General features: G+C 43.5%; 1 long non-coding RNA gene across 1 annotated transcript; it reads right to left on the minus strand.

The window, feature by feature from the left end:
• Positions 1–12,162: 12,162 nt before the first annotated feature.
• LOC116654772 lies at positions 12,163–12,897 on the minus strand. Its single transcript, XR_004309986.2, has 2 exons — positions 12,588–12,897; positions 12,163–12,516 (listed from the first exon to the last, which is right to left on the minus strand). It is a non-coding gene; the product is annotated as an uncharacterized LOC116654772 (long non-coding RNA).
• Between the last annotated feature and the right edge of the window lie 988 nt (positions 12,898–13,885).

Raw genomic sequence — 13,885 nt, forward strand, 5'->3', positions numbered from 1 at the left:
TTGGCTCTAAAACTAAGCGGTCCGAGTCATGGGCATTTGGACATAATGCCAGGGGCCTTATCGGGAAACATATTCCGATATTATGCACGACAATTGGGCGCGGAGAATAGCGCGTAATCTAACTGCAAATGCGTCATGAATGGCCGGACTGGCAGATGGATGGATTGTCAGATTATTTGATTTGTGGATTGCGGTTGGGTGGCATTAAATTGACCTGGATTTGTGGATGAGAAAAAGAACACTAAATAGTTACAGTATTTAGGATTTAGAGTACAGAACGAGGACAAATATAGACACCTTTCATTACACATTATACTCCTTTGGGAGTTCCTCAATTTATTCCATTAAAAAACTCTTCAAGTCTTCAAAGACGAAAAGAAGTCTCTCCTTCCAGTCGAACAGTTGTCACTTTTGGTATGCTTGACCCATTTCATCATCATTTCCATTTGTTATGGTCATTGTCGCTTTGCTCTGGTCTGGTATGGTCTGGCCAGGTCTGTTCTGGCCTGGATCCATCCATTTGGGCCTGTCCGCTTCATTTTCCAGCGGCTATTGTGAGCCGAGCTTGTTCTCCGCTCCGCCACACTCAACTGACAGCTGTCATAATTAATTTTGACTCTCTGTGGTAATTAAATATTTTCGTGCAGGTTCTTCAAGTGCCAGACAATAGTCTTCGGGTGGTCGTTGCCCGTTTTGAATTTCATTCCAGGCCAGGCCAGACCTGGCCAGACCAGGCCAGTGCCAGCTCTGATTAGCCCTTTGAAGTGTTGCATGATGAAGGAGCTGGAGATGGTAGGTTGAGTCCACTGGCTCATTACCAGGCATGGCCCGGCTTATCGGCAACAGCTCAATAATCACCCAGAAGCCCGTAGAAGACCCAAAAAGTAAGCCCAACCTAACTCCACCCACCTTCCTACCACCCATCAGTCAAAGGTGCTTAGAACAAAATTGAAATTACCGACGAGCGTCCGTTTGTGGCAACTTTTTCGTTTGGTTCTCGGCCACAAAAGTGGGTTTTACTTAAAGACCACTCCGGAGTGAGTTAACCGCATTGCATTGTTTCAAAGGACGAGCCAGCGGGGAGGGCTGGAGCAGGAGTAGAAGAAGGGGCTGTCCGGCAGGTTGTACGGTTCATATGCACGCGGCCGGAAACGACCTTGGCACGTTATCGTCGAGTTTTCATCACTTTCATATTCATACAATTTTCGAACCTGGCCGGGACTCCAGTGCTCAGGCATGCATAAAGCTATGAGGGTGATGGGTGGTTGGGTGGTTGTGTGATTTGAGGGTAAGGTCCTAGAAGGAGAAAATGTGTCCTGGCTGACTGGCCAGAGAGTGCTGGCCACAAGCATGGCCATAGTATCTGTGTCAGGGAATCTCAACTGCCCAAACACACTCGCTCGTTATGAGTTTTCTTTGTTACCGAGAACTGTTTTAATGGTTTTTTGGGGCGGTATGGGGTCACAATTTTCCCAGAAATCTGCTCAAATTTCATATTTCCTCCTGGTGGCTGTCAGAAGCGTGAGGGAATGAGAGTCGAAGAAGGTGCCAAACAATCGACAGCTCTAAGGTAACAAGATACTTTAAAGCAGTGGTGGGCAAACTCTCATTTCCCATAACTCGCGAGCATAGGGCCAAAAATTCTGCTGCAGCGCTGCCGGCACACGCACAGTATGAGCGAGCTCGCTCCTCTCCGAAGCACTCTCATTAGCTTTCGTGAGAGGGCCAAAGTTGGCATTTTTCTCTCATTTCATTTCATTTGAGCGCCAAAAATATTCTGTTCTACCAATGAAAATGAATTTATTCGATGATCGGACCTCACTGGAGCACGACCATTGCGACAAAAAAATCACTGAGAAAAATGTTTCTTGAAATTTGGGAAGAAAAATTTTTCTTTATAGAAAATATGGATGGGGAAGCGCAATGCTTAATTTGTTCCTATTTGTTCCTAATATTCCTATTATTATTTTTTTTTATTATCTTTATTAATTTTATTATAGTTCGTATTTTTTCTTTTATTTTTGTATTATATTTTCATATTTTATTATTATAATTGTGTAAATTCATTATACAAGTCTGAAAAATACAAAAAGTACCTTATTTTGTGCAATATTTACAAAATTACCGATGAACGAATTAGTACACAAAGTTTTTCGCTCAGTGAATGGGTTGCTCTCTTTGTTTTTCGCTGCTTACGCACACAATCAAATGTTATATGTAAATGTGTGCGTTTTGCCCACCACTGCTTTAAAGCCAACCCCTCAAAAAAAGGTCACTAAAAATCTGAAACTAGAGTTGGGTAATTAATTTTTACTTTGGAAAAACGAGTATGCCGGAAATTTGCAGTCTAGAAAGTGGCAAATGACAAACAAGTGCAAAATGCAGGCCGCACGAACCAAACAATCCTCCCCCAATTGGAGAAGTGCCTCAACTAGGCCACAATTAAAATGCCATTAATTTTTGGTACTCGGAGAACGTGTGTTTTTGTTTTGGTATACATTTCGACTTGAACAAACCTCGCTTTTCCTGTTGCCAACCGAACCGAACAGGTTCCCATGGCACCTGTTCCCCCCAACCTTGGATACCTGTGGCTCCTGGCTGTTACTCTTAACTGCCGCACGTTAGGCAAACAGTTATTGTACTCAGTACGCAGTAGTTGGCCATTAGACTGACACTGACGGCCAACCACCAGCGGGTAGGACAGGGCCGGGCCGGGCCAACAACTTGTCATTAGACAAATTCAATTTTATGCTGGGACAACAGCTAACAGCCAACAACCAACTGGCGACCACAACATTTTTCGGTGGGTACTGCCATACAAATTCTATTTAATTTTCCCGCTCCCTCCCAACCGTTCAAGCCCCCTCCCATCCTCCCGCAAAGGAACTCCTCCACCTAAACCTAATGTGCACATTGGCACGTTCGCTTTGTTGACACAACTGTACAAGGCATTTGCGGGGCGGACTGGGGGAGGACTCTTCCCTGGGTGCCTCAGTATGGTGAAGTTTATTTCGAGTGGAATCGCCGCTTTGCCATATCTCAGAGGACATTACAATGCAGATAGACCCGGGAAACTGACTGACTGGAACGGGTGAACAGGAGTACGCCACTACGGCAGTACCATGGCGCAACGCGAGCGCGAACCGAGATGAAGATAGAAATGCCATATGAGTGTGCTTCCAACCTCCAGCCACTGTGGCAATGGACTCTTAAAAATTGTATGAAAAAAGTACTTTACCCTAATAGAAAATAGACATCGGAGCGTTGAAAACATTCTGTTCACGAATGTTGTGAACCTGTGTAATCCAGGTTCTACAACAGATATGGTTCTACAACAGGGGGTCCACCAACAGGGGGTTTTGATGCAGATTGAAGCAGAATCGCACCGCAAATCAATTAAGGTATTCCGCTTAAAGGTCGGGTGGAATTTGGCCAAGATATGGACTTGGCTTAGGGCCGGATATGGAAATCCTGGATTTCACAAGGGGGTCCATCAGAAAAAATTGAAAAATATGGATCGAAAATTTTGTTTCTAGGTTTTGATGAGGATTGAAGCGGAATACCTACACAAATCGATTAAGGTATTCCGCTCAAGGATCGGGTGGAAATTGGCGAAGATATGGACTTGGCTTGGGGCCGGATATGGAAATCCTGGATTTCACAAGGGGGTCCATCAGAAAAAGTTGAAAAATATGGATCAAAAATTTTTTTTCTAAGTTTCGATGCAGATTGAAGCAGAATCGCACCCCAAATCGATTAAGGTATTCCGCTTAAGGATCGGGTGGAATTTGGCCAAGATATGGACTTGGATTAGGGCTGGATATGGAAATCCTGGATTTCACAAGGGGGTCCATTGGAAAACTTTGATGGAATTTAAATATTTGTATTGTACAAAATTCCAGCACCACTGTGCCCGTCAACTCGCAAGTGTTGCTCCAGCTGACGGCTGACTGGCGGTCTGAATGGCTGACTGGCTGAAAGGCTGCGGCAACGGGTGGCGTCCTCTTTGGTTCAGTTAGTGGCATTGTCACGACTTCTTAATGTCATTTTATCAAAGGCGAGTCGCGGCCCGGACCCGGGACAGGGACCCGGGACATCGGGACTTCAGGACTCCGGCACTTTGAGAGTCCGGGTGGCAGGACCTCAAGAGGGGGTTGCGGGCACACGTGTGTGGCAGCCGCACAACGCGGCGTATACGTGATGGGGTTATTATTGCTGCCGCTGTCAATGTAGTTGTTGTATTTGCGTGCGTGTGTGCTTTGTGCTTGTGTGTGGTTGTGGATGTGGATGTGCCTCGTTGTGTTCGATATGTTTATATTTGTTGCGCGGTTTTGCGTGTCCTTTTTACATGAGCTCCGCCGCGTTTACATTGACAACACAAACACAAAGACACAAAGACACATACACGCACACCCGCAAACACACCCAGCAGACACGCATACAGACACATTATTACGACTTCATAATGTGTTTGTGTATCTTGTCGGTCCAAGTGTGGGTGTGTGTTTTGTTGTTGTACGAGTGTACGAGTGTATTAGTGTGTGTGTGATAAGCGTGTTCGTATCAAACGACATTTGGCGAAAATTTTATGGCGTATACCCAAAAATTGCTGAAACCCTCGAACCTCAGAGCCTCAACCCCAAAAGCCCAGCCCACCTCCCAGCCCTAACCTTGTCATCCCGTTTCGTTTTTGTGTATCTTCTTTTTATTATGCGATTTGTTCAACTTCATTTTATTGCAAATACACAGCACAGCACACAGAGATACAAGAACACACACACTTACCGATACAGACCCACTGATGCCGCATCCGTATTGGTGTATTTAAAATTTTATAGCAAACATTTTTATGTGCAATCGATCGAAAGGTTTCATTACATTTTAATGAAACGGCATCAGAAACTTTGGCCTGACTTCCACTTGAAAGAGGTTTCTCAAATTGCCAGGTAAATGCGAAATAACGCCAAATGGCAAACGGCAAAAGGATGCGAACCGAGGGACAGATAACACATAAAGGAAACCGAACTGAATGCTTTCTGTGACCTGTTTGACGCTCAATTTGCGAAAGTTTATTTGCAGCCCCCCGCCACCGCTTATTTGAAATTTAAATTCGCCCCAGTCCCAGCCAGCTAGCATAGAAATTGGAGACCGAACAGGCCTTGACTAGCTTCCCCCGTAATATCCTTTGCCGCTGACAAATGACACTTTAATATAATCAGAGCAAAGCAGCACCAGCGAAACCTTGACACGCCATTCCATCTCCCAGATGCACTTAAACATTTAGTAAATGCGCCATAGAAAAATCATTTTGCAAAAGGCACACACTCGCACACACTCACTTCATATAGAGACATACCCACTCCAGAGCCAGCATATAAATACGCTTATAACATATACAAGTGACACACATTTTATGTGCGGGCTGTTCTATAAAAACCGTCCTGTTCGCCGTCCCCCCCATAGCTCTATTTGTATGGACATATATATGAATTTATGCCAACGACTGCCAATTCGCATAAATGTCACGTACGTCAGTTTGTCATTTGCGTAAAGGAGGTTCTGTTCGGTTCTCTCCAGGATCTCTGCTGGCGTTGCTGCTGCAATTTGAGTGACTGCACACGAAGTCCCTACCAAAAAAAACCGAAAAAAACATAAAAATGGCAGCCGAGCGACAGACTCAATTCCATGTCTCATATCTTATACATATGAATAACGCATACGCACTGTGTGCCGGCAAAACTTTTCAAAGAGTTCAAATTGCTGGCATGCGTCGTATATGCACAGGCGACTAATTAAAATTTTATGACACCCCAGCACAAGGCATACCCATTCCATTCAACTCCCAGCACACCGCCCTCAGTGTGCGTGGGAAAATTCATAACAATTTTGCCAAAACGCTCTCGAGCTATTTAAATATTAAATGAGTTCAAATTTTTGGACAGCCCCTGACAATTTGGCTATTTAAAAAGTAAAAGACACAGACCGAGGGAAGCCAGTTGATTGTTTCACTCTTAAATGCTTTGCCGTCTCTCTTAAGAGAATTCCTGATTGCCTGCCGGCTTGGCTTTAACTTTGGTTTTTTATCAAATTTCAGAGTTCATTACACTTCTAGACTGGATGTCGATGTCAGGGGCATTAAACAGCCTATAAGCGACAATGTAGCCGCTTCAATTGACAATTATGTTAAACAAAGTTATTAAATTACGCAAAAATACGGCAGCCAAGCGGCGGGATTACACATACGCCGTGTGGGCTGGCGAATCAATAAGCTCTGCTGTGGGCTCAGGTGTCTCGGGATAAGCTGGGCGACATTCCTGAAGTCGGGTTTTTCGGGGCTGGTTCTACTACTGCTGAAAATTTCCATTTAGCAGAAAAACCAGCGGTATTTACGTTCAAGTCCTGAGACACAACACCAGAAATTACGCCACTCGGCACCACTACACACTAACGTCTTAGGGGGATCCTGTGCACAGTACCCAGTAGACGACGCTTTTTAATGTACCAGGACGGCGGCGTAAAGAATGTCTGCCCTTGCCATAGACATCATAAAAATTCGTTAAAAATAAAACACAAAGCGGCAACAAACAGAGGCACTGGCATCAGTAGCAGCAGCAGCCAGGGAACCCGCCAACGACTTCCTGGAGCTTAAGCTCCGGGCACCCCACCTTAAGTAACCCCCCCTCCAAGTCGCCAAGCTGCCAAGCCGGCAAGCCTCCACCTCTGCATCTTTATCTCCAACGCGTTTACCGGCATTTCGCATTACGCATACGCCACCGTTTCGGTTCGTTTTCAACAGGAAGCTCACATTGTTTTCGCCATATTTACTTGGCCGTAACCGTGGCCGTGGCCATGTAGCTGTGTTGCCATGCCCGGGGGCTGTTTGTGTGGCAGGCGCCATAAGTAACAAATTTTATAAATTATTTAAATTTTTATTCATGCAACGTTGTAAAGTTAAGCCCGCTGACAGTTAGCTAGTTTGGCCAACAGGAATGAGAAGGCCACAAAGCACAATTTCCTGCTGGCTTTATATTTTTGTAATTTTTCCGCCGTTTCCCCGCTCTTTTCGGGTCTACGTTCAGCTTTGTCCTGTCGTTTATACTTTGTCCTGTTCATTTTTTTTTTTTTGTGTTTAGGCCTTTTGTGACCTTGACTCGCTGGCTTTTAAATATTGATAACGGCCTTTGATCTAAGCCAAGAAGCCCTGACAAGCGGCATTTGAACCCACATAAGTCCGGACTCCTGGCCCTGGCCCTGGCCCTGGACCGGGGCTGGGCTGTTGATGTTGATGTGCCAGCCAGCGTATTTATGCAAATGCAGAAAGAAGTTATGCCTAATAAAATTCTGAGGCCGGGCAGTTTCTTTTGTATGACAATGCAATACTTTTGCTCTCATATTTTCGCATGATTTATCGAGGCTACAAAAAAAGTAAAAAATGAAAGAATAACCGGAAGATGCGAGTCAAGAGGAGCAATAAAAGAGAATGTCGCAGTTTTATGAGCCCCAGCAAATGGCCATAAAATGTCAGGGCACATATGAGAAAATATAAATAAATCGAACGATTATTGACAATTATAATGATATATGGATGCGTACTCAAAAGTCATAAATTGACAAACTGAGCAAAGGACTCCAGCCAGGAGAAGAAAGGAAGCGGAAGGACTTGGGTATATTAGCCAAGTGGGTAAGTGGAACTTTCTTGGAGGTCAGTGGGGTCTCCGGAGGAGTTAAGTGGGTTTCCAGGAAGCAGTTATGGATTGTTGGGGAAAATGGCAATGGTTGCCAAAGCGGAAGCCGAATATTAAAGCAGTTTCTTTGCAGCATTTTCTTTATGGCCTCTTTGCTATCCCAACTGCCCTACTTCCCACCCAGAGCTTTCCCATCTAATTATCAATTTAGTGCAATTTGCTGAAGACGTAATTTCCATATTTGTGATGCATTTTATCTCAGACAACCGGGCAGCCAGGCAGCCTTAATTTGCTCTCGTATTTTCAGTCTTTCGTTTGCTCTGAGCTGTGTGTCTTTTGGGCTTTTAAACTATTAAGAGTTGAGTTGTCTGGCGATGATCAAACTCGGCTGGTTAATTCGTAATGGAAAGCAAACGACGGACTGCTGTTCTTTCTGTTTCTGTTTGTCGCTGGCAGATGGCAGAAAACAGTTTGTTAATAAATTAAATGTTTAATTCACTGGTCATTATAATGCCGGACAACTTGTTTCTCTGTGTGTGGCATTAATGGTCTTCCCAGAAACTTGAGTGCAGACTCTGCAAACTTTGCAGTTTAACTTGCCGGAGCAAAATATTTGATTATTTAATTGGTATTGGCTTAAATGTGCTTGCCCGGCCCGGTCGTCATCATAAAATCATTCGGGTATCGGGTGCAATTATTTTAATTTATGTATTTGTTTATGAAACTTTTATGCCAATAGTGACAACAATAAAACTCCGCCCATATGCCACTGACAGACTTTTTAATAAACTTTATTTTTTATTCCTGTCCCTTTTTTCTGTTTGTGTCTTAAAATCGTTAGTGATAATTTGTTGTTGCTGGTGTTTGTTTATAGCCAGCTTAATTGCAAAGTTTTTCAACGTTGGTTAACCCAATCGCGACCGTAGATTTATGAAATATTTATATGGAAATAAATAAACGAGAAATTCTGAAACACAGGACACTGGTCAGTGAACAGTGAACAGTGAACAGTGAATGTATGCACATTTGGTAGATAATTTAAATCAATTGCTGAGAAGTGCAATTAGCAGCCGAAGATAAAAATAAATTAAAGGCCTCCGCATAACAAATGGCCCATAAGCGGACAGCAACTGCACAGCACAAATCCAATGCGATTCCATTTTATATATTATATATGTATTTGCCATATATTTATATTGAGAGCACATATATTTTAATGGCCCAGTACCCATAAATTATGGCGCATTTACTTTAGAGATAGAAAAAAAGCGCCAAAGCCATAGCCGAAGCCGAAAGTCGATAAATGGGTTGCGGTCGAGCCTTGAATCCTTTAATTTGGACTCGGACTGACTTCCAAGCCCCAGCAAATTCGTAGCAGCAGCCGCAAAGTCAAAGGCACATTTCAAATGTCGAAAGCAAATAGAAAAAAAATATATGTATGGTACATATATAAAAAAAGGAGTCGAACGGAGGGCATTAAAATGCATGTGTGTAGTCTGGAGAACTGGAAAAATATGGCCAAAGCAAATTGCTGACTGCGCCAGAGTTGGAAACTTAACAAGTATGAGTGTGATGCTGAAGGGTTGCGGTCCAGAAGGGTTAATACCTAGGACATTAATAAATTTAAGAGATATTTATAAAACTAAACTGAACCTAAGGTATTTATTCTATTAGAGAGAAATCCTCCTAAGGCCTATTTCTGATATCTTTTTGTTTTATGAGAACTTCTCAATCAGACGAAAGAAGCTTCCTATGTGTTTTCTCTAATCTTGTTATCCTTTTTTAAGCCTTTTATTCAAGTCCATCATACCCCTTGAATATCCTTGAAATCTAGAGAATTTTTCGGCCTGGGCCCTTGGCCAACTGCGCTGCTTCTTTTTAAATAAAGAGCAGCAAAACGCAAATATCATCGAATGGAATATAATTTATGTGCTCCATTTGCAGTCGGCAGTTCGCCACTCGCACACATATGCTGCCTGCCACTCCTTACTGCCTCACCTCTGCCCTCTGCCCAACCCCCCTCTTTGCACCGCATTTAGGGCACCACTTTTGCATATGAGATCCTGTGCCCGAAATGGAATGAAATGAAAATGGTTGGGTTACCGGGGCCGGGCAACTAGCGAATCCCCAGTCGCATTTTTTGGTGAATTTTTCTCGTTGCGTTCATCTTTTGGCAAGGTTGCGCCTCCGATCCATAAATATCGAATGGGCAGTACGGCCACTACGGTTTCCGATCCTTTTCCGCCGATCCCCCCTCTCGGCTAGTCCCAAAAACTCTTCTCCTTCCAGCCACTGTCTACGTATTTGCCAAATTAAATCGTTAAATGCTTGTTAAAAAGTTCGACTTGCCTCTGCCACGGAGTTTGTGTATCCGCATCCGCATCCATATGCCCCACACATCCCATATCCCATATCCGAATCTTTATCTGTATCTGTATCTTTGAACCGTTTCGGTCCAACTCGCCGACGCTTATGATTTATGCCCGTGCATGTTGTGTAGTTTTTGTGTTTTTGGGCACAGGTTGCCGGCGAAGCACGTAAATAAGGCAGCCTCTAAAAGCTGGCAGGCCAAAACTGGCAACTGGCAAACTGGCCAAAAGGGTTGCGGTCCTGTCTTTTCCGCTTCGCTCTTTTATTTATTCTCAGACGATTCCGATTCGCTGGGGGCCATTAAACAATAAATTAAACGAAAGAGAAATTAAGCTAAAGTCGGATTAGTCATCGATGATTGCGGGTTCGGCCATGAGACGGGTTCCTGAGAACTCTCCAACATATCCTATGGAACAGGATGGCTTTTGTTTTAAGCGTTTCCATGGCGTAGCAAACATTTCCATTAACTAAAATTAGAAAGCCCTGTGTCTGGTGTGCTGTCTGGTGAAAGTAAAATGTTCAATTAAATTTAACAAGTCGTTTAGCATCCCCATTATCCCAGGCAACGGTCCGTGTATAATGAGACTCGACTTAGGACAGCATAACGATCAATAGATCAAAGTTGAACACGCCTCTGCTGGTTGGAGCGACGATGAACGATCGACTATAACTAATAATATCATCCCCCGGATCGAACAGCTAATTGCTCCACCTGCATACTATACTTAATTGTAGCTGCCCCTCGATCCCTCGATTAATTCATCACGATCCGAGAGAGCAACCTGCCACAAACAGGGGAGCTGCACGACGGTGCAGCAAATAAACAAAAACTGCTGTCACAATAAATTTAAATAAATTGTTGACAAACGCCAATAAACATAAATTTTTTTTGTGTGCAGCAAAGCAAAGCAAACCACACTGAGAAAAAATGTCAGACGGGGTGGATCCCGAGGGGCGGAGGCCGGAAACCGCACTGTCAGTCAAAAGCGTGGAAATGTTGAGATCTAAAGCGGTACGAGATTGCACAAGTGGAGGGAGGTGAGCTCTAAAGAGAATGTAACCTTATTATATAGTTATTTTTAAGATTTAAGTTTTAGTTTGCCTGTGGGAAGGTCTTATAATTAATCGATAATTAGACGTGATGCGTCTCCCTTTGTTTATGCAAATCTGGGCGACGTAATAACTCAATTAGATGTTGCAACTAGCAACTCTGGTAACCGGCAACCGACAACCGGCAACTGGCAACTGGCAACTTGCAACCCAGGGTCTCCTTTGAGCTCACTGATTACTCAAATGCGGGCAACTGGCACATTGACCGGGCAAATTGAACTGAAACTGGCAACTCTACTCTGCTCACATGGTCGCCACTGGGTGCTGGGCTGTGTATGGGGTTTTTAGCTTTATTGATGTCCCGTTGCTTTGTGGCGGCGGACAATTGTCGTCATCGACAGCGACGTCGTCATTTAATTGTAAGTGAAACTACACTATGCTTTTGTCATTGTTCTTTTTGTTTTTGTTGTTGTTGTTGTTATGGCACCATGCCACAGAGTTCACAGTACAGTATACACTCTCCATGTGAGCTGAAAAGTTGTACGAGGTCAATAACCAGAGCAACGACCAAACCAAGTACTGTCTCTAGTGGCCCCACCACCACCACTCTCACTCTCCGTCTATATGTGCGTATACACGATACGATCCATTTCTCCATCGGAATCCCGAGCTGTTGACAAAATAAAGCACACTTTAATTGATACATTTGCATTTTATTATAAATGCAGGCACTGGTCACTGCACTGCCCATGAATATTTATGCAGCTTTTATGGGTCAGTGCAGCTGGATTGGACCTCTGATAAATATTTGCAGCATCTGGCAATCGATGACAGCCAGCCAGTACGGGCTATGGACATCGATTGCCATCGAACAGGTGCCTGGGTCAAGAAATTAATCATTAAACTGACCCAGTACTCCCCAGCATACATATATATTATTCATACATCAGTTATCCGACTGAATGATTTGTAATAAGAATGCCAAAGAATTTTATCGTGAAAATATTTTAAATACTTGGAGTTTCTCTGAAAAGCCCCACTAACTTTTTTTAGGTAGTTCTATTTAATTTTTATTTAAACCTTTTCAGCATAGGTTTTTATATATCTGACAGTCGTATCAAGATCAAATACATTAGATCACAGCTGGAGCTGGTGTTGAAGGTTGTGTGTCTGCAATTTGGCGGCTTTGTCGGCAGAGACTCTGAGTGATCAGATCTGAAACAGAATCGGGCGGGGAGCCAACTGCATCGGACTCACATGACCGACCATCGAGCCCCATCGAGATCTAGGTGGGGTTCTCCGGATCACCTTGCTGGAACTGGGGGCTTATCGATGGGACATACTCCATTTTGCGTGTGAAATTCAATAAGTTAGAGCCGAGAGCAGACTGTTTAGCATAGAAAGACACCGACTGAAAGTCATAGTGAGGTATACTTGTATATAAATATGTGCATGGGTACATGGGTACATGGGTCTACGAACCCCACGAGCTGATGCATATCGGCACTGTATATTGACTAAATTGTTTACTGGGTGTGGCGCAAAATGCACGACAAAAGTGTTCGTGTTGCTCTCTGGTCGATTTACGGGCATTTGGTATATTGTCTCGCTGGCTGTCTGACTGTCTGACTGGCTGGCATGTTGTAGTTCAATTTATGACGCTTGTACCGCTTGACTTTTGCGCAGGCGTTGAAAGCCCAACAAAAAGCCAAAAACATTTCTGACAACAACTCGAAAATCAAAATTGAGCCCGAGCCGCATTATTTGGACCATTCTCTCCAGTCTGTTTGTTTGCTCTGAGCTCTAGTCGAGATGTTGATGTTTTATTCGATTCCGTGTTAATTTCGATTGAACACAATAAGTCACACAGTCACAGTCACAGTCATAGCCAGGCCCAGACCCAGACCCATACCCAGAGTCAGAGTTATGTTTCTTGTGTTTACAATTCCATTTAGTGTCTGACATATAGGTCTTATATGAAACCATTCGATCTATTTGGGCATGACAAGTTGTACGATCGATTTGATATGTTTACATGGGAAAATTGGGAAATTGATATGTCAAACAGTCCCGGTTTTCCTCCATTATTGTTGAATGTTGAAGCTGCTCTGAAAATAATAAAGCACTCGGTTCGGTTCACACTGGAGAGGATTTTATTGCCCAAGAGGGGAAGTTGTTACTTTGGAATGGTATGTCTTAATTTGAGAACTTCCTATACGGCCAGACCCATTGACCTGGTTTGTTTGCATTTTATTGGGCATTGATTTGTTTGTTTCCCACAGAGCAGCAGGTCTAATTTATCGGTGCATCACTTTAATTTACGTACTTAAGACACTTGTATCTTTCAGATTGGAATTCAGTAGTATCATTCAATGCCACGTATTGGACATCAACCTATCAACCTACTTTCAATGCTAATTCCGAGACGTATCTGCGTCTGTCAACATCCATTCAGCTTAATCGTCCAGCAGACCAGGCCTCAATTATGGCGAACAGCAAACGTTCTCCAATATCAAATCCATTACCCATTGATTGTTCTCCAATCTCAATTCACACATTCGAGAGACTGCAATTGGGCTAATTCCCAATTCAATCGGCGGGTCAACCGGCTAGCAAGTGGGTTTCAATTGTCATAATTACGCCCACTCACAGAGCTCTCGGACACAGATACGGCTGCTGATGTATCTGTCTTTTTTTTTTGCTTTGTATCTTTCGAATCGCTTCTTGCCAATGGCGTTGGATTTATTCTTTTTTTTCAGATCTGACAAGGCGCTAAGCAG

The sequence above is a fragment of the Drosophila ananassae genome, chromosome 3L (genome assembly GCF_017639315.1).
Source record: "Drosophila ananassae strain 14024-0371.13 chromosome 3L, ASM1763931v2, whole genome shotgun sequence".
Lineage (NCBI taxonomy): Eukaryota > Metazoa > Arthropoda > Insecta > Diptera > Drosophilidae > Drosophila > Drosophila ananassae.